Here is a 26,003-nt window from a genome sequence, read left to right as displayed (position 1 = left end):
GTTGTATCTCAGCTAAATATCAGAAGAAGAATGGGGAGAACAGGAAGTAGAGAAGGAATAATTTTAACGAGGGCTATTACGGTACGCTAAACCCATGGTTCGGTACGAACCACGGTACAATATTTAACAGTACGAGGTACGGTACGGTAAATAGTAAACTGTGTTTTTTTTTAATAGAATCAATGTAGTTTTTTTAATTTTCTTCGATATTTAATAACTTCTTTTCTATATGGAACGTTTTTGTCAACTGGGATATATTTTATAAGTCATTATCTCTTTTTTGTACAAAAAAATACAGAAATTATCTCTTAAACAAAAAGATTTTTATGGATTAAAATCTTACCTCACTATCTAAATCTATTGATTTAAAAAATAAAATAAATAAATAAACCAAATTTTGTAATATTTAATATACATATATATAATACATACCGTACCGAGGGTAAAAAAGTAACAAACCAAACCGCGGTACAGCCCTATATTGTACCAACCCTAATGTTAACCCATTACAAGGATAAGTTAAATAATTTCCCACAACATATAAGTATGATTTTTTTTAAATCTAAACGAACATTTATTAATTATTTTTTGTTTATCTGTCGTCTGGAGTACTTAATCTGTATATATATTATATACATATATAATAGAGTTTGTATCTTTCTTTTATGGGTGCCCACACCATTTGACCTAGGAAGCTGACACTTTGGATTGGTTTCTCTTTAAACCTGATCAGGCTCAGACCGTGATGCCGATTATTGAGGGGGGGGGGTACTATAAAGAGGGCATATTCTATACCCAAAACACAAAAATGATTGTTTTTAGCTCAAGGAGACTAGATTTGGGGTTGAATTAAAATCAAAAAGTGACTGACGTCTAAAAAAATAAAAAAAATATATACAAATAAGAAAAATTTCTAAATTTACTTAAAATCAAAAAAGTTAGGGGAAAAAAGAATACGGTGAAAATTGTAATTTTGAATTTTTATTTCAGGTACAAAAAACAAATAGATTTCCAATCGAATATTGTAAACCGTAGATAAAATAAAGTTTGTAGAAATTTGTCTGGAGATTAGTTTCCGTATCAATTTGACACATACAAATTGATGAATAACGGATATATCTATCTACATTTCTCATTTTTTTATAATTGAAAAAAATCTTAGGAAAAATAACTTAAAATTTATTATCAGATATTAAATTGAAATTGGAGTAATCTCAACAAAATCACTTACAATTAAAGAGCTTATATTTACATTTAAATGTTGATTTATGAACCTAAAATTTGTTGCAACTTGGGTTTCTCATTTTGTAAACCAAATTTATAAATTGGAGATGAGTTGGTAAATAATTTGAAATTTAATTTACTTATTCTATAAACTCAACATAAAGGTTTGAACTCCTATTATCGAGACATTCTAGAAGTATCCTAAGAGCATCTTTATTTTCAAGATTAGAAAGTGAAGTTATACTAATTGAATATTCATTTTTAGGCTTGGTATAGATTATTTTTTGTCGATGCAAAAATCATTTGCATTGTGGGATAAATCGTTAAAATCTTTATCTCAAATGAATCTTTTATTTGCATTCAACTTTCCATTTAATTAATTAAATATTAAAGTATAACATTCTGAAATAATAATTAATTGTAAATATGTGTACGCTCACGAGACATCTCAGGCGGGAACATAGACTAAGTGTATTTATATCTTTTTTTCAATCCAATATTTAAATATAAATATTGATACATTATTATCCAAACATAAGCTAATTTAATGTTTACAAAATTGTGGGTACACTCTCTAAAAGGGAGCACAAAACAGTTAATCTAGAGTTGTTACAAAACTTTTTTTAAGAAGTATATTTTTAAACAAATCAGATCAAAATTTAACAAGCTAAAAAATTCATAAATTATTAGTTTTATAAAACCCAACATTTTTTAAAGTTTGTATATATTGTTAATCAAATAGGGTAGAAGTGTATCTTTTTAAAAGGACAGAGGGTAAAGTAGGATTATCCAATGCTAACTCATGAGGTTACTATTTAAAAAAAATTATTGTAACACAGGATTAAGTGAAGGAAAAAAATATAATAATCCATTATTAGAAGCTAATATTAGTAAAGCAATGTTTGTTTGTCTGTCTGTGGATGACTCATTTTTAACAACAAGTGTGTGTAGTTTTTGGTCAATTTGTCATATTAAAAAAGAAAACAAAAAACATATATTAAGGTTTGTAAATCCTAAGCATTTTTAGAGTACCATTTTTTTTCTTTGAAAAACGGCGAGTAACACTGATGACTTGTTCGAGAGTTTCTTCCATCTATACGATTAAAGCAAAATTTGTTTGTTCGTCTACGCCCAACAATTCCAAGGAATGCCAGGTACTACTGCTGCCAGTCCCAAGTATGTTCAAAGAAAGTACTTGTCATTATATGTATGCCACTCAGTGTAAAAAGTAATTACATTGAAAACATGAAAATATGCTATGACTTAGTCATATATAGATATAATTTGGCTATAAAACCTAGTTTTTATTCATAATACATTCAGCTTTAATTAGTATATGATCATAATATGGCATGTTTAATTATGAAAGGTTTGGAATAAATATGTAAATGAAATAAATGAGAGTCATATTTATATTTTTTAATGTATGATAAAGCTTACAATATAAGGCATGACTAAGTTATAAACTTTATGATCTCTCTACATGAATATGTAAATAAATAATAGTGTTTTTATGACTCATCATTGTTTTGCAAAGTAATTTGTATTTTGTGATCTATGTATATGTAAAGGATTAAAATTTTAATGTGTTTAAAGTAATAGTGTCAGGTATGGATCTTCCAAAACGTCGTGGGCTTCGGTTCCATAGTGATAAAATACTTGCACAAGTCGGAATGGATCAATCAAGTGACTACATAAAAAGTAATCGCATTTGGATAGATAATAGTCATATTAAGAATCCTGACACGATCATTTATACAGACATATCTAAAGACGAATACGAAACCACTGGGGCTGGATGGCCCATCACCAAAAGTGATGCATTAATTTGTCATTCAATGGCTTCATTGAATAAAGAGGCTTTTTTGTTTTAAGCAGAGATTTTTGCCATAACACAAGGTGTAGAACCTCTTCTCAAGTACGAAATAATACTGAACAATGTGATAACCAGATCAGACTCCCAATCAGCAATTGCTGCAAATCTTTAATTCACTTACTACTAGTAAATAAGTTTTAAAATGTAAGGAAACCATCATTAAAGGAATGAGTGTGAAAAATGTACATCTAGAATGGTGCAAAGAACATTATGACATTACAGCAATTTGCAGGCCATCTTGCAAAGAAGTTACTGAGAGTAAAAGCCCAGTTTACTTTTGGGACACACCGAGCTACATAAAGAAGGTAATTCATGACTTCTTCTATCAATATTAGTGTGACCGATGTAAAAAAGATCAAAGTATGTAACATACGCATACTATTCATAATAAATCGAAGTATATCAAGCTCGGAAGAGAAAAATTGAGACTCATTGTACAAGCCTACACTGGACATTGCCCATTTCTAGCCCACCTAAGCAAGTGGAAAGACATAAGCTCAACGTGCAATGTCTTTATTGAAGAACTGCAATGTACATACCATATCATGGATAGATGCCCCGCCCTATCTTACGAGAGACATCAAGCAATGAATGAAGAAAACGAAGACTTTGTATTTTAAAATTTATGAAATGTAAAAAAATAAAAAATATTATTGAACAAAATTTAAATGTAAACTAGGTTTTAGAATCTGTTGTTGTAGCACAAATACCCCGTTGTGAGGTCGTGTTCGTTGCCTTATATTTTTTGAATTATATTTTATGTACATGTATTTGGTAAGCAGACATAAATATTTAACTAACTCAGTGTCAGGTAGAGCAGTAACAAGGCTAAAATTTTGATATCGTTTACGGTAAGAGGTGGGGGAGGGGTAATGAGTTGTCTTGAAATTGCGTACCAGATAAGGAAAATGAGTTTAAGAAATGTCTAATAAATACGAACAAGGGGGTAGAGGTCAAAAAATGCCAAAAACTTACGTACATACTTTATAGATAGCCCGTAAGGGAAATTGACATGTACTCACTGTGGCGTAAGCGGAATTTTTGTTTGAGGTGGTGGAATTTGACAGCTCTTTTTTAAAATGAAATGTATTTCTTTGATTAAAATAACAAAACAATTTTGTTTGGGGTGGTGAGTACAAAAAATGAGGGTTTACGTCTTTTATTTTTCTTGGCGTAGTGGAACTGCAAATACTTTTTCCGATATCACTTTTGTATAGTATCGTTTTAAATGCGTTAGTACCCCGTTACCGCTATTGGTATCGGTATATCAAACAATACTATAACCTAGTAATAATAACAATTTATAAAGGATTTTAAGAAAATGTAACCATCTGTGAACTTTATGTACCTTTATAAAATACTAACGGTAATACCGGGCATGGCTCTGAATTATTAAGTGTCAACAAAAAAATGCACCTTGTTTTAATCATAAAAATTTACTTTATAAATATAGAAGATACCTCCCAAAGAAAGAAATCAGTGTCCCACTACGTTTTTCATGTGCACATTCACACGTATGTACTCAATACTTACATTTTCTCTCCTCAAGAGTAAATGAATATTGATAACAACTTGAGAAGTGTTGAGTAAAATTATTTTCAATTTAACTTTTTAGAGAACTTTCAGAGAGACATGATTTTTATCATCCTCTACTAATTCAATTATACTATGATACTCTTTTGTATTTATAAGATGCAGACTATTAGTACGAGTTGTACAACATGGGGCATGGCTACCCAACTATTTCATAATTTACAACTATTATCAATATATTTTGTTTCCGACAAATGGCATGTTGCCGAATTAGTGTTAGTTTAAGAGGGAGACTTTAAATATTTTGAAGTTAGTACAATTGCAGGTTAAATGTTTATTTTGTTTATCATCTTACATATAAATAATAATAAAATTATGGTTATGAGATTTTCTGTAATTGTGTTATATTTTTTATTAGTACAGAAAATCCCTATGCTATATCAAATTAGGATGATCAACCGTCCTTTTTTGCAGGAGCATGTCCACTTTTTACATCAAGAAAATTGACTTAACCCTTTAAAATTAATTAATAATACAATGTCCACCGTACGCTCTGAACAAGATGTAGAAATAAAGGGAAAATGAAATAAGGTTCTTATTCATTTCAGTATAGTACCGTTTTAAATTTATTAGAAATCCGGTACCACTTTTGTACTCGTATACTTAACAACACTGTTTCAAGCAGTCCATTGAATTAATCAAAGCCCTCGTATAAAGAACAAGGGTTGTACTATCTATTAGTGATGGGACAATTCCAAAAAAAAAAAAAAATCTCGAATGGTCGATTCCGCTACAATTCTAGTAAAAATTAGCGTTGCCGATTCCAATTATTTGTGTTCCGTAGTTTAAGAACCACTGATTCTAGATACAATAGTTGAAATGATTAAAATATTGGTTCTCTTATAAACCAATCAACAAAGAACACAATGATTTTTGTCTTTTCTCACAGAGTACTTTGAGAACTCTTTTGCATCAGTAAATAGATTTTCCATATTAAAATAACATTTACATTGCAGGAGTTGAGCTGGAGAAGCTATTGCCCTCCTTCAATGAAGGAATTTTTATTTTTTAATAGAAAATTTAATATTAGAATTTTTCTTTCAAAAAATTTAATTTTTGAATTTTTTTTCCAAAAAAAATAACTTTCTATAGATAGCTAAGATTGTTAGGAAAAAAATTGAAATTTAAAATATAATTTTTGATATTTTTTTCCAAAAAATTAAATTTTTTAGAACAGCTGTGGATTTTGAATTTTTTTTCCAAAAAATTTAATATTTTAAATTTAATTTTGGAAACTTTTTTTGAACAAAATTAATTTTCCAAAAAAAAAAAAAATCCCCCAATATAATTCGGCAGACGCCGCCCCTGTAAGAATCCAATCAAGACATCAATAATAAATTATATATCAATTCTAAAAATAGCTTAACTAATTATATTCCATAAAAAAATATCCGTTCAATCCAACTCCGGAAAAATTTAAAATTAAGTCTCGTGACTGAACCATAAAACACTGTCTATTCAAAGGTACTGATAAAATATAGAATATGCTGTTAAAACAATTCCTAAAGTAAGTGTGGATCATACAAAAAGATGGATTACGTTTTTCGAGTGTATTTGATTGATTTATTATACACATGTTCATTCACTATGAGACATTCGAGTAAATATTTGTCTGACTTGATATATCAGAGATGGAGAGATCATTTCCTATCACTCTTTCTATGTATGTAATCAGTTGATCTATGTTTTTAACATTGATGTACATACCATTTGTTTTCCTTTTGAGTGAGATACCTAGATATATAAAAATATATATTATACATCCTCACAGAAATGGATTAAACGAAATGTAAAACATTGGAATGTTATTTGAACTTGTTGTTATTCGCTTTCTTAAACTTCTTGAAAATGTTCAGATAATGGAATTAACTGTCAATGTCTGAAATGGTTAAATATTTCATTCGTAATAATACATAAAAAGAGAAGTTACTCGAGAGAAGGGTAAAACTGAGCTTCATCTATTATCTTCCATCTCAATAAGAATCCTTTCCAGTCAATTACATAGACACCATTGATAGAACAATTTCTCGATATGTAAAAATAAAACCAAAAATCACTTGGTAATACTGACAATTTGGATAATGTTTTGGGATTGAGAAGCTTAGCTGTCATGTTATTAAATTACCTACATGTAGTCGTGAAAGGAAATAAATAAACACAAATCTGATTGGTGGAATTTACTCTGATTTTAATTTTCAATTCTCAGACACAATATATATATATTTGCAATTTATTTGTTAAAAAAATTTGCATTTTTTTTTTTTTAAATAATATTTCTAATATTACATATTTTCGAGAAAAAAATTAAATATAACACATTTTCGAAAAAAAAATCAAAAATCAATTGCTTTTCACAAAAAAATACAAATATCAAATTTTTTAATAAATAATTCAAAAATCCACATCTTGTTAAAAAAATTAAATTTTTTGCAAAATAAATTTGAAATATTACATTTTTAGGATAAAAAATCAAAAATCTAAAGTTATTTAAAGGAAACTAAAATTTTGGAAAAAAGTTTGAAAAATGAAATGAAATTTGAAGTATTCTCAAGTAAAAAGCAAAAATTCCTTTATTATTTTTTTGGAGGGGAGGGGAGTTATTCATAAGCACAAGTATTATTGCTTAATTGTTACTTAAATGTTCTCTCCTCAAGAATTATAGAAGCTTTAACATTATTAAAGAGAAAACACTGTTTATTTTGGTAACAAAAAAAAACAAGAACAAAAAAAGACACGCCCAAAAATAAAAATACTTTGGATTTAAAACACTAGAAATGATGCTTATTAAAATAAGGATAATTGAAATAATTATTAATAATAATAGAGACCTTATCAAGTCTTTCAGGAATCACAAAACAAAAAATAATGTTTTTTCTTTAATTTAAAACCAGATTTTAATCATTTGCCTAAAATTACGTAATTACACGCCACAATAAAGGATAAATCGTTTCCTCAATTTTAAATACTTGTTAAGAAAAACATTTTTTACTCTATAATAGTCTTGAAAAATATGTAGAATTTAAAAATATATCCAACTAACTTTTACGCCTTTAACTTAAAAGTATTCTTTGTAGATATTTCGTTACCCAAAGTCAGAAATATTGTAACAGCAATTTATTTAAAAAAAAAAATGAGGTTCAATGATTTAACAAAATCAATTTTGGGCATTGTTGGCCTTCATCTTCACTTGACATTAACAATTGATAAGTATAAATTCTTTGAGGGCACTGGTGTCGCATAAGCTCACGTCAAATGTTGTGATACACTTATTTTTTGAAAATCCCGAAAAAATATATATATAGCCTTAATCCCCCACCAACAGGTGACGTCAAGTTAAGTCGATAATAACCTCCTCAGAAAACTTCGCTGCTCTAGGCACATAAAAATCGAATAGTTAGATTGAAAAGCAAGAACAAATGCTTAGAATTTACATCTCTAATCATTTATAGCAATATAATCGAGTTCATTTTGAGAAAAATAATTAGCTGTGCTCTTGGGGATACAGTACTCAAATGGTGCGTAATCGAGAAGAGTTTATCTATGTAACCAGCATAGTGATATTTTTAACATTTAATTCCATTCAAAAAAAAGGTTTAATAGTAGTTATAACACCATGAAACAAAGCATAAACTTTTGCTTATGTCTGGCACTAACGATTTCATTACAAATGCTATGGGCAATGTGAAAAATGCCAAGACAATCTATAAGATTTACAATAGAATGGTCATTTTTTACGCTAATTTACATTGTCTAGTAAAATGATTGTGGGTAATTTGATTATCGAGCAATTCATTGCAAACAATTTGATCATTAAGGATTTGATTATTATATAATTTAATTGCAAGCAATTTGATCATTAAGGATTTGATTATGATATAATTTAATTGCATGCATTTTGGGTAATTTACTGCATTTTCATTTAAATTTATATTGTACTCAGAAAACCAAACTATTGTACATATGTTAAAATATTGTCACGAGAGACTCCATTTTACTTTTTGTAATATACCACCCTGGCCAACAGGTTGTACTAGTGGACAGCTGGTCCTTAAGGGGAAGCAAAACCTATCCCCACCACTATCCTGAGTATCAAATACCCTTTGTGGTTGTGCAAGTGAGTTTTTTCAAGGAAAGTCCCATTGCTTACAATCTCAGGCATCATATGAGATAAGCAATCGAGACATTCAGGAAATTTTTATGATGATGTGGCAGCGTGACGACTAGAAAAGTAAGTGGGCTGATGGTCAGTGGTTTGTTCTGTATGCCAAGAATCACCGCTTTCACTCTGGTATTGGGCGGAATCCATACCAAGCAACATATGTCCATCCGATAAAGGTCGGACTTGAGGGCTTACCAACGAGTGTGATATATAACCACTGAGTAGCTGATATTAGGGATGTGTAGAAATATAGGCCAGTAAAGGCACAAATTGGAGACATAGAAAGAACACCGATTGATGACAGGAAAGGTGTATTCTGTCAATCAACAATCTTTATCCAGATAACAAAACTGTTCCATCTGCGGCCCGAAATGCTACGCTTCAGAACCTTCCAGTGTTGCCATCGGGGAAAATTAAGATGGTTGGAAATATCTAAAGTGCTCACATTGCAAATCTGCTCAGGACCACCAAGGGCAACAGATAGGAGCTAATCACAAGCAAGAAGAATTATGGATTATGATACTAACCTCACAGGAGTTTAAGGAAGCTGAGGAAGGACAGTCCGTCAAAGTCCTCATTCTAAGTATCGACCATGCAAAAATAGATCCCCAAAACGTCTTGGCTGTTGTGATCTGTGTAGTAGATAATATAAATTATAGATAAGGGACAAAAATGGTGTCTTAAAATAGCTCAATGTAAGAAATAAGTTTACCCCTTGTAAGGAGTCATTCTTCAGTGTTGATGAAGTTCCCAGATAGAAGGAAGTTACTAATAAGGACTGACCGTATCAGTTATGTTGGATGGGAATGGACAAGGCTTTAAGCGGTGCAATTGTACAAACTCAAAACAAATTAGTTCCTCTGCAAAAAAAGGTAATTTGATTAATGTGCTTATGTTTAGGATATATTATGTAAAAAAAATTATGTAGCTATATTAAGTATGTTTAGAAAGGTAATTTTTTAAGATTATTACATTTGATATGGAAAAATATTTTAGGTTTTTGTTTTTGGATTTTTTGAAGAAACTAATAAAATTTATATGAGTAGTTCGAATATTATTAAATAGGATAAACGATTCTAGTGTAAATTTTTATTAGATCTTTAATTGCTGCTGTATTCATCCTGATATACCCACATTTTATCCTGTTAATTCAAATTGCCCACCTTTATGGTACACATTTTAGTATTAAAATACCTGAACCCTCAAGTTACAGAGGAGCCGGATCACGGTCTTTAACCACAAATTTTACAGAGCCCTCTAAGTATAATACCAAAAAAAGTTCATGCCTTGAGTTGGGTGAATAACGAGGGAGTTTGATGCTTAGGGAAATGGTGGCAGTGGGTAATGATTCAACTTTTGAAATAGTGGTTCACATGCTTAACCCATGGGGAGCGGGGGGAGGGATCATAGGATATTAGAAGGGTTCCTTGATAATCAGGATAGTGGCGGGGAAAGGTTTTGATTACCCTTAGGGACCAGTGATTCACTTGTGTAACCTGTGGGACGGAGTGTATTATAATATACTAGAAGGGGTCTAGCTGTCCATCTGCAAAACCTGTAGGCTGAGGTATATTTTACAAAATAAAATAGATTTCTCCTGACAATTTCTTAATATACAATAGTTTGAATGTCTGAATACAATTTCAATGAAAATGCACTAAATTATAAAAAAATTTCCCACTCAATTGTATCATAATCAAATCCTCTATGATGGAATTGCTTGCAATGAATTGTTTAGTAATCAAATTACCCACAATCGTTTTTCGTGACGGTGTAAATGAATTTAAAAGCACCACTCTATTGGAAATTTTATAGATTGTGCGGGCATTTTTCACATTACTTGCTCTAACAGGCATTTTGTATTGTATTACCAATAATATACCTATTGTTTACAAGTTGCAATGTCTATACGAGTTGTAGCTAGTACTAGCATATTGTACAAGTTACAACTTCTTCATCTTAAAATGCATTATTTAAATAAAACATACTTAATTATAACTACCCACTTTTTAATTGATACCATTATTTCATTTTGATCGACTAAAATTATATGGTTGTTACGTATTTATGAGTAATATAATTGTGGGTATTTGAACTACATAATGTAGTATATAATACTTTTATTTTAGTAATTTGTGATAAAATATTGTAAATGATATTATAGTTGCATCAGGGTGCTGACGAATTTAAAACGAAACTATACGAAATTGGTATTTGAACCAATACTTGGAGTGTCATAACATCATAAAAAGGTTAAGTATTCGATAATATAAACCCAAAACTGTATAGCTACTTCGAACTCTAAAAAAAAGTTCTTAGGGCTGGTCCTTAAAACCATCGGTCCTTCCTTACTGTAACTACTAAGACTGATTAAAACGAGAATAAATAAAGTTGAGTGACGTAATCGAGGACCGAACTTTACAAGTTTTTAGGATTTGTGGAGAACTTAGCGCTGTATATGTATGTTATTTCATATTTGCTAGTTCAGTAAATAAAATTAAGCAATCCTTTAGACTGAACTGGACCGGACCGAGACTGAACTGGACGGGACTGCAGTCTTAAATTATAACGTATACAACACTACCGCCAGGTGCATCGCTTAATAACTCAACGTAGAACAAACAGCAACACACCACGTTAGATTCAAAACTTAGTCTGAATATAATCATTCCAAAAAAATTCTAGTGTTTCAACACCTGTCTTATGAAACGATCTGTATGATTATTATTACATTTTTTGCATCAAAAGAAACATTTGACAATAATTATAAGTAATTTACTCATTGTATTCATGGCATAACCTCTTTCCTTAGATAATCTTTTGGAGACTTTTCAACAGGTAAAAGTCAGATCTGGCGATTTTTTGGGATCGTAGTAAAGCTTTGAATCGTAAATTGTTCATTTTCATCGATGCAAAAATGATTTTTATCAAGTGTAATCAACTTCAGGGAGCACTCAGTTTTATTATTTTTGATTAGACAAAACTCTATTGATAGAATGATTGTATCTTATATTACGACTAATTTTGTTATGGAGGCTAACAGTGTCCATTTTTTTTTTGGCTTGGATTGCAAGTAAGGTTCCCTACATTTGTCATTCCAAAAAGGCTTGTCATTTTCATCTTTAATAACAGTAATGTTGGTTACATTCAGTTATAGACATGATAATGAACATTATTTGTAAATGAGACATAATCCTTAGTCAATTTTTGAATACTAAATTCCTCTTGGACTAATGTTGCTCATAATAGTCGAAAATAATAGCTTATTCCATAAAGGGACAAAATGTGAATCATACAGGGCTTCAATATAAATAAATTTTAGATAAAGTTGATTTGATTGGATCAAAAATATAATTAAATTCTATAAGAAAACAGGTTTAGCCATTAATGATAAACAATCAAAATAAAGATTTGTGTTTGAGATACATATAAAAGTATATCTTAGGTATTTAACTCATCATAAATTTTAAAAGAAACAATTTGATAGTTTCTTTTATTAAAAAGATTTTCAACATCTAAGAATCCAAAAATAAGAGTGAATAATCATTAATTGATAATAACTAATGCATTCTCCATGTCTAGACATAAATTATTACGTTTATTATACTTTTAAAGAACGGGGACAAGTTAGTGTTTTTCAATTTCTAGGAAGATCCAGCATTTTTGTGTAATAACCACCTATCAGTTCTACATTTGTGAGTACACCTAATCCTGAGCTATGACTCATTTTCTGAATATGTGACCCCAAATTAATTTTTGCTATTTATAATATACATACATTAATTTTTCTTTTGAAATTCAAGTATTACTTTCATTTCTTAAATACATTAAATTATGTAATCATTTATGGTTGATTAATATATACATATGTTGCTAATCGGTTAAGTATTTAGTAAGATATTAGTGGTTGAATTTGTGGGGACGTTTGCTCACGGTAGTTGGGTCTGCAAATATAACCAAAAACTAAAATATAACTGCCAACTTATCCCGCTCTCCTGTAGTCTCCAATCCCTATTTGTGATATAACGTTAATTAAGTTAAGTCTTGATATGTTAAATTTATAATTTATTTCCTATATATTTCTATAGGTTTAAACTTTAAAATTTGGGTTCCAATGATTGAAGATTCAATATTGAGAAATTGAATATAATAGAAAATATACTTAAAATGTATTCAAATCTCCTTAATATGATCATGTGAAGACAAGGCTGTATTTCTGGACCAAAAGTACGCCCATTTTTCGGGGAAATAATTTTATTTCTTACATCCATATTAGCTAAATTAAAAAGTTTCAATCAATAATATTTTTTCTTGTTTTTTTTTTTATTTATATATATTATTTATTTGATCACAGTACATATCACATACTATGTTCAACTATTATCTCATAATTTCATTATGTAACTAAATTAATTATTCATAACAAATTACAATCACCAATAAAAAAAATAAGAGAAGAAAGAAAGAAAGAAAATAAAAAGAACCGGTAAACCTGCATAGAGGATCAATAGCCAGTTCTAAAAAAGAAATGCTCGCAAACATTATTTGCCCTCTGTCTGCCGGCTCCCTCCTGTAAATTCATCGTCGCTCCGCTTTCGCCAATAACACGAATAATTCTTCATTAGCTCTTCCAGACCTCAATGCATGGCTGGACCTGGCAAGAATACCTTGCGCAATATTTAATATGGATCACCTTCGACATTGTTTTCTCGATCTTAAATCTATCCTTGGTTCTTGGATTGGTATGGCCACCAACCAATGGGATCTTTTTTGTTCGATCCTGCACGGATCCCGGATCAATACATTCGTTTTATTCCTTAATGAAGAACAGATGTGCTAAGTGTTCCCTCTCCTTTTTATTGAACGAGCACATCCTTTCCTCCGGCGTTTTTCTCGATTTGTTCAAGAATAGGATCGACGTTGCCATTCTGTATTAAACACACTTCTCAGTTATATTAATGAAGGCTTTCTCATAACGACATTGGGCCTATTTATCACGTCTTCGTTGGGTAGGAGATTGAACCTTTGATAACGTTTTCTCACTAAAATATTTGGAAAAGATGCACCTTAAGTCTTCATCAAAAGTTAGAAGGACAAATTAGAAATTTAACGCTTCTAAACCCAGGTAGAATGGACTTGGTATCAAGAGTTATTATTTTTACTGAAAACTTCATTTCAGATAAATAAAATTTTGAGGTGTGTTCCGATGTTCTACCAATAAAGGATTGTCCAATTGAGTCGGATGATGTTCTCTAAATAGAACATCCGTAGAAACATCCTGGAGTTGAAATTTATTAGCTCATCTGGTCCTAGTAAATAAAGTATTACTTTTAGAGTGGAAGCCGATGAGGTTGTATCTATTTCAATTAAATGTTCAGCGTTCTCAAACAGGTATCCACTCACCCAATCACATTCGTATCTTAATTGCATTGCCCAGAAATCATTACTAACTCTTAATTCTTTTTAGCCATGTGAGATTTAACCTTTTCCAAAACCTTTGAATAGTTGAGAGATCCAAACTCCACTCTCGTAATAGTGCCTCCATTCAGGATTCATGAATCTTTAAAAAATATTTATCAGCGCTAATGGATTAATAGTGAGGATTATAAGGACAAATGAAGATCCAAATTCCTTCCATAGGTATGTTTATATTATGCCATATCTCATGTAAATGAAATTATGGATGTTGCTAATATCATATAGGAGTAAAATCAGGACACGCTCATATTGTATATGGCAACATTTATTATCAAGAAATGGTACATCAAATATGTGCATATATTATATTATATCGTATCTATGGTGAATCATTCCTTCCTCCCCTTGATAAGTAGTGACCAGCGTCCTCCAAATTACTCTAAATATATGTATAAACTTCCGCCGATAGTGGATAATGCACTTTTAATCTATCTTAAAAAAAGGAAATACATTAAGTCTAGAATAAGGCATCTTTTATTTATGAAAAACAGGATTGAGAAGGGAAAAGTCGATATTGACTACGGAAGATATTATTTTAAACTGTTAAAATATGTATATCACAGATATAAGTTATACATATATATCCAAACAATGTAAATATAGTTAAAGAGTTTTTCCCCCTCATTAAGGAACTGATAGTAGCTTTCTATAAAATTATTATCTTAATCAATTGTACTACCATATCCATGCGAGGAATATTTGAAATCAATTATTGATGTGTAGTATAGCTGTAAAACAATGTAGCGAGACGAGCATGTTTGCTTGACTATATATTTCTCTGACTCGATAAAAACTATTTTTCCTGTAATATGTTACTTCTAAGATACCACGAATGACGTTGTTGGCTTGGAAAATTCGCATTGTAGAAAGTTTGCCTTGGGTAAAATTTGCATTCTTCTATTTAATATAAATAATAATATTTAAAAAAACACCACCATATTTACGAGCTTTTCTAGATAATCTAGATCATTATTATATGTATGAGATAAAGTGTATATTTAAATCGAAAAACTTACGAATGCATTTGAGAGCCTTTGAATAAAAAAAAATATTTTTTGTTTGATCTAGTCAAGTATTATAAACTCAAATATAAACAGATTATCTTCTAAGTATAATTTGGCAAATTATATTTAGCTAAAAGTTGAAGGTCAATTCTTTGATTCTACAAGATCCTTCAGGACGTCTTTAAGGTCAATATATGATCATCTTTCATGGCTGTAGGGAAACATTACCCAAATACACACTATCAATTTCCTTAGTTCAGCATGAACATATGAAGATATATATAAATTCAAATCAAATCATAATTAAGTGATCAAGCAATGCTTAATATTATGTTTTTTAAACTTTATAATTTATATTAGATAAAAGAATGCGAATTTTCCTCCTGGCGAGTTTCCCTAACGGCAAACTTTCTGCATGCCGAATTTTCCTAAAACAAGTTTTCCACAGTTAGAATTTACAAGCATTTTGGAACATGAACCCTTATCTAATGGATTACCGTCTATTTTGGGTTGTATGACATAATTACCTTACAATTAAGCTTAAGAATATATCGCCTAAAGCTAAATCAGAACAAGAAAAACATTTTTTTATTATAAAATTCCACTTGGTAAACTCATAGGAATTTTGTACAATTTTAAGACTATATTATTTGTTGTAGTTGTAATTTTATATCAACATCACGTGGTATTATGAGCAACTCTTCCATTTTTGGATAATATTATAATCCTAAAAAGATATTCTTTAACAAAAATGATGGATTGATTTAATGTTTACTACTCTAAATCAAAATAAATATATGTTAAAAGGTTTTCTAGAGTAAACTTTAAAACTGATGAGTTTGTCTTTCAAAAATAAAGTGTCAACTTCAGATCGTGTCTGTACAAGATCATGTAGTAAGAGTTTTATTTGAATAATTTGAAATATTACATTCTCTATTGATCATTGAAGAATAATCTAATTAATTCTTAACGATGATTATGTATTTAAATGATAGTTACCGAAAATAAAAGGATAGAAAACTTATAACAGACTGTATCGATTACTCATATCCCCTATTAATTAGTTTACAAGTGGAAGGATTAAAATAATGTAATTTCATTTTATAGAGCCGGAAGTTAGTAAAGTTGCATGTATTTACGGACAAAGTTGAATGGATTTAGAATTAGAATATGTTTTATTCACATTATATGATATATTCTCCTATTCATGTTGCATTAATAACGTTGTTATTTCATAGGGATCAACAATATTCTTATATTTGGTGCAGAAATGAAACCAATTGGAAACATCCTTCAGACTGTTTCGATTTCCTATATTAACATTCATGAAATTAAAAGGATCAAAATAATGTAATTTTTAGAAACTAGGTAGATCTATGGTTAATAGAAATTAACCATGGGTAGATCTAATTCTCATGAAGTAATAATTATAGATGATGAGGGAGCCGTGAGTCAGCAGAGTCACATAAATTTAATCACAGTCTGTTTTTTAAAACAGAGAATATGTATGTTGATCTATGATTTGGAGTCACAAATTTTAAAATGACTGTAGATTCGGAGCCGAGATCTCTTAAATATTATAGTTCCAATCTCAATAAACTTTTTGAATCATACTCTAGAAATTAAATTTAAATTATCACTCCCTAAAATAATAAATCAACTTTAACAATTTCATTAAAACTACACACATCTGAGAATCCATTATTCATAATTTACTATAACAGATTTGCTTGCCTTTGCTGGGACATTAAGAAATTAAAATTAATTAAGAACTCTTCTGCTTAATAAAAAATAAAGACCGTAAAATTTTAAGAATTATTCTCATGTTGGTTTATATGAGTATGAGTCTATAATATATAGGCATTATAAAGGCACTCTTCTGTCAAGTGATGAGGAAATAATTGTTTTATTCTGGGTCAGACACCAAACTCACACTCTTGCAGCTGCTTCCTTAAGTTTCAAAGAATCCTTCTAATATTCTGTAGTACACCTCAGCCTACGGTTTGTGTAGGTGAACTGCCAGGCCTGAAATAAGTAAAATTACTCCATCGTTTCTTCCCTGAGCATCAAGGAATCTCCTAATATCTCAAATTAAACCCTGGCTCTCAGGTTGTACAGGTGAAGTCCTGGGCCTCAAGTCGATTTAAACTTCACTGTCACCGCCATTATAAGCACACAGAACCCCATATAATATGGAAGAATACACCCCTGCTCACGGGTTGTGTATATGAACTGTTGGCTCCTGAGGAAGGTAAAATTCTTCCTCCGCCGTATCCTTAAGTATCAAATAACCCTTCTATTATCCAAAATACATCTCGGCCATTAGGTTGTACAAGTAAAGTAGTGGCCCAAAGTATAGTCTAAATTCTACCGCCGCTGCGATTTTAGGAACCAAAGAACCCGTCTAGTATACCTCAGCCCATTGATTATGCATGCGAAATGATAGGCTAGAGGCAATTTAAATGTCTCCACTGCCCCCTCCCCCCTCTGAGCATCGAGGAACCCTCATAATATATCCCAAAATATACCGCCGCTCTCAGGTGGTGCAGGTGAAGTACTGGGCCTCGAGGCAGTTTAAGCATAAACAGTTTCATTTAATAATTTTTTAATCATTAACGTTAGAAAACTCTTTAACATAAATCTGAATTGATTTTTACATTCAGCCAATCCATCATTTTTTGCTCAAGAACACATTTTTGGGATTTCAAATATGATTCCAAAATGAAAAATTGTTCCCTAGATGATTCTGTCTTTGCATAGAATTCCAAAATAACAGATAATAATAGGTTTGAATACTATTACGTTATTGGTAGCCTTGTCTTCAATCTAAGAGTAGATTTGTGCATCTGTGAATATTTAAGATTGTATCAATGATTTTTATCCGTTGATTTTGCAATATTTATGTATGTATATGTATGATAAAATTATTATTTTCGTTGCCTTCAGCATTTTTACATGTTTTAAATGCATTTTAATATTTGTATCTACATAGTAAATACCTACATACATGAACATTTACCAGCAAGGAGTTTTTATCTTTTAAAAATATTTATTTGTGTATGCATATTCAAAACTACAGTGAAGTAAGTAAATAAATATCTCATAAGCCCGAGAACTAAATTGGTGTTGACTCTTATATCAATAAATTATAAGTTTAAAAATTGCATAAATATGGACTTATATTGAGTGAAAAATGATTTAAAATATCATTTGTACCAACCCACACTAATTATCAACCTGACACATCATATGCACGCGTTCATAACTCCTTTAATGTTGAAATACTTGAAATAAATTGTTAGATTTGCAGTTCCAACTAATTAGAGAAAACGTATATCATTCAGTTCTGAAACACAGCCTGTGTCAGCCTATGTGAGTCAGCTTGAAATGAATAATTGTGCGTGGTTTTTGCTGGAAAAACGGCAAAGAGCTACTGTTCTAATGAGTGTTGTTTGATATACCGGTACGATAGTGTTGGACACCTAGGAAACTGATGCATTTAAAACGGTACTATATTAAATTGATTTGGAAACCGGTACTTGAAGTGCCATAAAAAATCGTCCTGTTGATAGTGATATCCCCCGGAGCTAAAAATATGTGTTTTACAAAAAAAAAGGAAAAATAAAAAGTATCTTCATTAACCTTATCAAAATTTTGAGCTACCCTCCTTTACACCATCTAAAACAAAAACCTGCACATGCCTCTGTTAGTGACCATTGACAACCTTTCTATTTTATAATTTTAGTAGAAAAACTTTCGAAATATGAATTTAAACTTTGGTATTGTGAAAACACCAACTCCAATAGATATTTTTTTGTGCAAATCCAGGGTATTTCTTTCGAGTCACCCGTAAGTCGCCACTGTTTCTACGGAAGTATGAAAATTATAAAACAAAATGTGATAAATATTAATAATGAAAAATCAAACAAATATTTAGGGGAAAAACAAACTTTAAAAATTAATTAATTCCCTTATATGTACATACTAAATTTACTCTCTTTTATTGTTATTGTGTAAAAAAAATAATCCTAAAGAAGCAAGTCAATTCTCTCAATCCACGAGTACTTTTTGTTTTTGTTTTAATGGGATCTTCAATTAATTATATTAAAGATCTATAATATTTATTTAAAAAAAAAAGTATATATATAATCATTTCTTTTTATTTACATAATTAAATCGGCTAAATGTATTGCCATGTACAATTATTTAAAATGACAAAAATGAGTAAATAAAAATGGAGTTTTCTCAAGTTATTAAATATCGCATAAAATATTAATAGTAGATTTATGAGTTGCTAAAAGGATGGGAGAAGTCTCCTTTTTATAATAAACTTCATTCGATCCAGAAAATATTCTGTATCGAATGATTACCACTTTTGGCAACAGCTTTATAAAAAAAAAGAATAATAATGATAACAAATATCTTTATTTTTGAATATTTTGAAGATCAAACAACTAAGTATAAAGTGTGACAATGAGTGATTGTGCCAATGAATGATGTCGGGGAGTTACAAGTAGAGCTCTATTAAATATGCTAAGAAAAGAAATGGAAAATCCTGCCAATTTGAAGAATGTTTTAGGAGAGAAACACAAATCCCACTCCATATCTTGCATGGACATTATCCAGATATCAATCTTCAATTCTACTCTCGTTGTGAGTCCAACAGGAACTTGCACTTATAACTTAGAAATACATTTTGAGCGTAATAAGTAGAATTTAAAAATAATATGACCTAAGACGAGAGGCTAAGACTTTTTAGTTGCAACATGAACAGTGTTTTTATTATTTTCCGTAGCTATTCTTTTATTCTTGAAGATAAAATATCTAAGTATGTTTTAAGTAATCATTAGTGCATGAAAGACGAAGAGTGACAACGGGGATTTGCTGCGGTCCTTATTGATGTTTTTATTGAGCTTGTTCATAATTACCAAATATTAATTCGTATATATTATTGTATGAGGTATAGTATTTTATGAATAAGCCAATGGAGGGGGGAATTTTGAAATGAGTATTCACAGAAGTTTCAACTATAAAATCAGACGTTTTTCACTTTAACCCCTTGGCATAGGACCTAACTTAGTCCCAAATGACAGTACTGAGAAGGCTTATCCCGGATCCTACTCATACTCAAACAATATAGCGGGTACGGTGAAAATACTTCGTTTTTGCTACTTAAATCAAGGTTTTTGTGAATGCAGTAAAATTATTCCGGTCAAATATTAAAAAAAACTAAAAAAATGAAATAAACAAAAAAATAAATAAATCTTCCTAAGTGTGTCTTAGAAGCTGAGAAAATGCCATCTGAACGTGACCAAGGAATTTTGGTCCGCACACTTTATGACATTGGTAAGAAACTAACAGAGATTGCTAAGCAGTTGGAGATCCAGACCAACTACCCGGACATGAACGTGGTGTTCCAGTAGGATGGTGCAACTGTACAGGAGTACAAAAAGACCCAGAAGTAGTTTGAGGACAACTTTCCTTTCTGGTGAAAGAAAATGTGACCCCCACCTCAACAGCATGTTGAGTCCAAGGCCTACACTTTCCATCACCCTAATATCAACAGCATCAAGGACCCCGCCAACCATCACTGGGATGCTATGTCTGTGGACTACATCTGAAATGGGGGCAAGGCCTTCCGTGGCCGCCTTGAAGCCATCATTGCTACCAAGGGGGGCTACATTGATGATAAGGGTAGCAAAGATAAGTTATTTTTATTTTATTGACATACTCCATTACAACTGGTTGCTAAAATACATCTTGATAAAGTTCTAAATTCAAAGTGTAAAGTTTTTTCTCTGCACCCGGCAATTGAATATCTACTTCGAGGTTAATATGTTTATTTTGTTTTTTATTTATTTTTACGTGCCGAAAAAGCTTAAAATCTCTAATTATTCAAGTGATTAATAAATTATGAGGCATGCACTTTACGTACAGTGTCACATTTTTTTAAATTTATCTATAGACTGTATACAATAAATTAATGACATGTACCCATACGTACTTATTCAATTAAGATCAATTATTTCAAAATTGTTTTTTTTATTCTTTTCTTTTTTTTTTTGATCTATGATAATTCATTAGTGGATTTTATATTTGGATATAAAATATAACGGTCAAAAAAGATAAATATTTTCTTTTTAAGAAAAAAATAGCATTGTTTTTTTAAACATTGTACCTATATATTTCACTAAGCATAGGTATCAAAACATTATGTATTTTTGAAGTTTTCAAGTGTTGAAAAAAGTAGATAAAAGTCAAATAAAATTGTATTATAATAACTGATTTCTAAAAGAAATAAATGGTCATATAGTACTAGATAGAGTAGTATTCGAATAACATAAAAAGTCCATTTTCTATGAAAAGTTATAAAAAATCTTTTAGTTTATAATTATTTTATGATATTTCCAAGTAAGGGAGACCGAGAGCGGTTGTAGTACATTTTGTTTTTGGCTCAATTATTCAGACCTGGTTTGAATCAAACAAGTCAAAATGTAGCATATCATATACAGATATGTTTCATATTATTTAAAACTATTTAGAGATTATTCCAAAGAAATAGTTGGTGTTTCGTCAATAGGACAGGATAATTCGAAAGAAAGTGATTGGGGTACAGGGTCGTTCAGATAAATCCGGACTACCTTTGACTGCATCCTGATCAATAAGGGAAGCAAGTAAAGGTTTGAAATTATATTCACAAGTTCTAATAATAAAAAAAAACGTGTTTGGTATTTTCGCCGATCATTCGCGTACGATGCCTTAAGGATTTGCAGGCTTCGACCGCGTATGCGGGTAGACTTTGTTCTAGTATTTGATGATAGAGGCCTTCAAGGAGTCGATAGTTTTCTATTAATTGTTGGCAGTGATTTTCCTCTCTAACTCCCCCTAAAAGAAGTAATCCATTAGATTCATATAGAGGGAGTTGGAAGATTAAGTGTGGGGTTATCTTCTCTTATTTAAACAAATTTTGGATTTTGTGAGAGGAGGCCGAGTCTTGTTGAAATAGGTACTCGAAACTATTGGCTTCAGCTTTCATGGTCAGACATGAGTTAACAGTAACTGTCGGAACTCACCCTCTTCTTTGGCTCAAAGAAGAGGGGGGCATGGCACTGCCCAATGACCCGAAGGGTAATGATGCTGCCGAAAAACTTGGTTAGAAATATATGGAGGACTTTAAATCTCAGCCATTTGTCGTTCTGGGAGTTGCGGGATGTGTTGACAGTCCATTGTTTCTCATCCGAATAAAAGATGATTCGGTTACCATGGGACTTCAAATAGTTGAGCAAATTTCTTCCGTGGGCATCCTGGGTGCCCTTCATTTGGTCTGTAAGGATATGTCTTTTGTAGAAGTGGTATGACTTCATCCTCAGGTCAGCGTTTATGGCCTCTGGAGACTGTTGAGTCATTTTCATGAGAAAAATCTGATTTTAGGTTCGCAACTAAATCCAACTATTAGTTCTGAGGTCCTAAACATGAAGAAAGGATAAATTTTATTGAGGAATATTTAATTAGCCATAAATCGTTAACCAAAGCAATTATAAGGGAGGTATCATTTAAAATCATTAAAAAGCTATTCGTTGGCTTAACATAACTTTTTGTATTAATATATATAAATATTTTTAACATTCAATTATTCAAAGTCTTAGATTTTTCAAATTTTTTTAACTATATTAAGGTAGAACCTAAATAATAATAATAAAAACAATGTATAGTGAAAGTTGCATGGAATCAGGAGTAATGGTGTGATTTAAAAAAATCCTTATTTTACATTTATGTAGTAAAAAAAATGTCTCATCCAAGAGACCTTTATATGAAAATATAATAAAGGTACAAAAAATAATATTTTTTGTAGAAATATGGAGAAAAAAAAGGCTATGATCACGAAATTTGCGATTTCAAGTAGTATTTTACCAAAATTTTATTCAAGTCTATTCAAGAGTTTTATCAACATTATTAATAAAATTAAGTTCAAAAGTTCTCTTTTCTACACTGACAACCAAAGTTTTTCATAATATTTAATGTTATTCCCACATCAACGATTTTTTTTTTTATCTGTTGATCATTAACTGTTGTCCCTGATTAATGGATAAAAATAGTTACTTTGATTAGTCAAAGTCAAATTAAGTTGTGAACATTAAAAATAATTGACTCTGAGGCCTATTTCATTTCTCTGTTTGTAAGAAAGATTCTGAGAAAATTTCTCTGTGAATACTAAAGAATTTATAATAGAATAAATATAAAAAATGAAATTTTCATCAACATGTAAATCAATGTTTTGTGTCTTGTATTTGGCTTAAATAAAGAATTGCTGAATGTTCAATGTTAACTATCTATTTGTGTTATTTAAAGGAAATAAAAAAAATCTAATAATTATTTTACTACTATGGCAAAAAGGAGATGGACTAATAGATTATATATATCAGACATATATTATACACTTTAGCACTGTGTAAAATACTTTTTTAACAGCTTAGAGTGAGGCAATATTTCTTGCACAAAAATAACTTAATTAAACTTTTTTTTAGTATGAACAGAACGGCACATAAACTTTATAATGAGTACTAACATATGTATATAATATATTATATAAATTCTTTTGTTAAGTAAGAGATGATGTGGTGACAAAAATAGATTAGACATTTATATTTAAATATATTAGGTTCACTTTTGAGACCCCAAATTGAAAATAAAATAAAATAATTTATGAAAAAAATAATAAACAGCGTTCATCGGGGAGTTTACTTCTTCATACATTTTTTATTGTTGTCTAAAAAGATTTTATCTTAAGACCAAAGTTAAAGCCGTGAGATGAAATATCGGCTACATTTTGTCGAAATTTAAATGGCTACAATAATACATTTTTGTCCGATTAAGGCGCTTAGGGTATTATTAATTGCTATCTAACTAACTACACAATAATGGGAATTTAACAAGAAAAATTGCATATGTAAGGAGGAAAAATGTTTAGGGTACTTCATCAATGGACTATTTCTTCGTAGCATATTAAATTAGGACAAACAATTGGTCACGGGGTCGTAGTTTTGTTTACTTTTCAAAAATGAACGGGAAAAAATTTGAACGAGTCCCAAACTAGTAGAACTCTATTGAGCTGTTTTGCAGATAAATAAAAGATTGAGTGCATGACTGGCTTCTATTTTATTCAGAAAGCATTTAAATTTAATTTGACTCCTTCATTCTAACTTTTTGTTTATTTTTGAAATGATTTTGATACTATAATTCATTTATTTTGTGGAATCCTTATATTAAAGTCATTTAAAAGTTTTTATCAACTGTATCCAGATATGTATATATAGTGTTGAAACTCGGTCCAAGACCGATTTTTTTTCTTTGTTCGGTCTGAAGCTATTTTTTCTAGACCGATTTGGACCAATATTTAAGTCCAGACCGTGAATCGTTTTAATTTTTTTTTTAAATCTCAATCTATGGCCCAATTTTCTCCCCCATCCTGATTTTTGAGTTGAACAAATATGATTTATGAAACACATTTAACTTCATATGAAGTTAATATGCCGATATTCACAATTTTGAAACACAACTGACGTCATCAATATTTATTTTATACAAAACTGTCTAAACTTAAGTTGGAAAGAGAACGATCCCGACATTTTTTTTTAGAAAATTCGATCTGTATCGACGGATTTTTTTTTTGTAACCGATCTAGATCGATGTTTTGTTTGAGATCGGTTCGTACCATACTTTTTTAAATTACGGAATTAGTTCGGTCCGCTAACAACCCTAACAGTCTCAGTCCAGGTTTTTCAGATTGAAAGCCAACACTACTATATTCGAGCATGTTCATCTCTTGTAGGATTTCTGTTATTGACATTTCCTACAATATTTAAATGTTTGAAGCATGAATTAATAAAACTTAATGATAGAACGTAATTAATTGTAGTGATGGACTCAGATGTAAACATATCTTTATATATGTAAACATTAGTTTGTTATATTACGGGGATAATTTCAATTTTACGTTGCTAGCCTAAAAGGGGTTTTTTAATAACTCATTTTTGGACTCAAACTTCTACCTGGTGGAAAATTGTTCAAAAAATTTAATAAATATTAGAAGCTGTAATATAAAGAAAAAAATGATTATCATATCAATATATCAGCTGAACTAGATCCCCGTAAACACTCTTTTCAAAAATAAAAGATCCATTCCTCATGCTTTAGATGAGTTACATCACTCTTAAACCTTCATTAACCGATACAAGTTCAAAATTTACTCAATAGTTCATAAGTTTATTATTATTATTACTCAACGATTGCCAATTTTTAATTGTTTTTTTTTTTTTCATTTTTTCTACCTCGAAATATTACTGAACATGTTGTGAAAATATAAATTATTTTTTCCTGTTAGTTCCGATTTATTTAATTGAATATTGAAATGGAGTAAAAAATTAAATTATTTTATAAATAATTTTATTTTTGGAGATTTCTGGGTTTTTTTTCTTATATAAAAATTGGTTTAAACCCTGTAAGCGTATATAAATTATCAGTACAAAAATATTGGTATCTTTGCGTCATTAGCTCAAACCAATTTGTTACTTCTAAAAACAGTGTAAAAATAATTAAAAATTAAAATTAAAAACGCTCGAAAACCATTAAGTGCTACTACCAGAATCGGATATGTATTTTAAGTATATTG

The 26,003-nt window shown here is 30.2% G+C and overlaps 1 protein-coding gene across 1 annotated transcript in view; it reads left to right on the top strand.

Moving 5' to 3' along the window:
* The first annotated feature begins 13,382 nt into the window (after positions 1-13,382).
* Positions 13,383-26,003, top strand: part of LOC121115708 (teneurin-a) — a 282,618-nt gene continuing 269,997 nt past the window's right edge. Inside the window, exons 1-3 of the mRNA XM_071887820.1 lie at positions 13,383-13,977; positions 14,032-14,243; positions 14,320-14,492. The gene's annotated coding sequence lies outside the window, so the exon portion shown is untranslated. The remainder of the gene's footprint in view (positions 13,978-14,031; positions 14,244-14,319; positions 14,493-26,003) is intronic.

Source organism: Lepeophtheirus salmonis, chromosome 4 (assembly GCF_016086655.4).
Source record: "Lepeophtheirus salmonis chromosome 4, UVic_Lsal_1.4, whole genome shotgun sequence".
Classification (NCBI taxonomy): domain Eukaryota; kingdom Metazoa; phylum Arthropoda; class Copepoda; order Siphonostomatoida; family Caligidae; genus Lepeophtheirus; species Lepeophtheirus salmonis.
The sequence above is the reverse complement of the archived record's forward strand: the minus strand, read 5'-3'. Positions and strand labels throughout refer to the sequence as shown.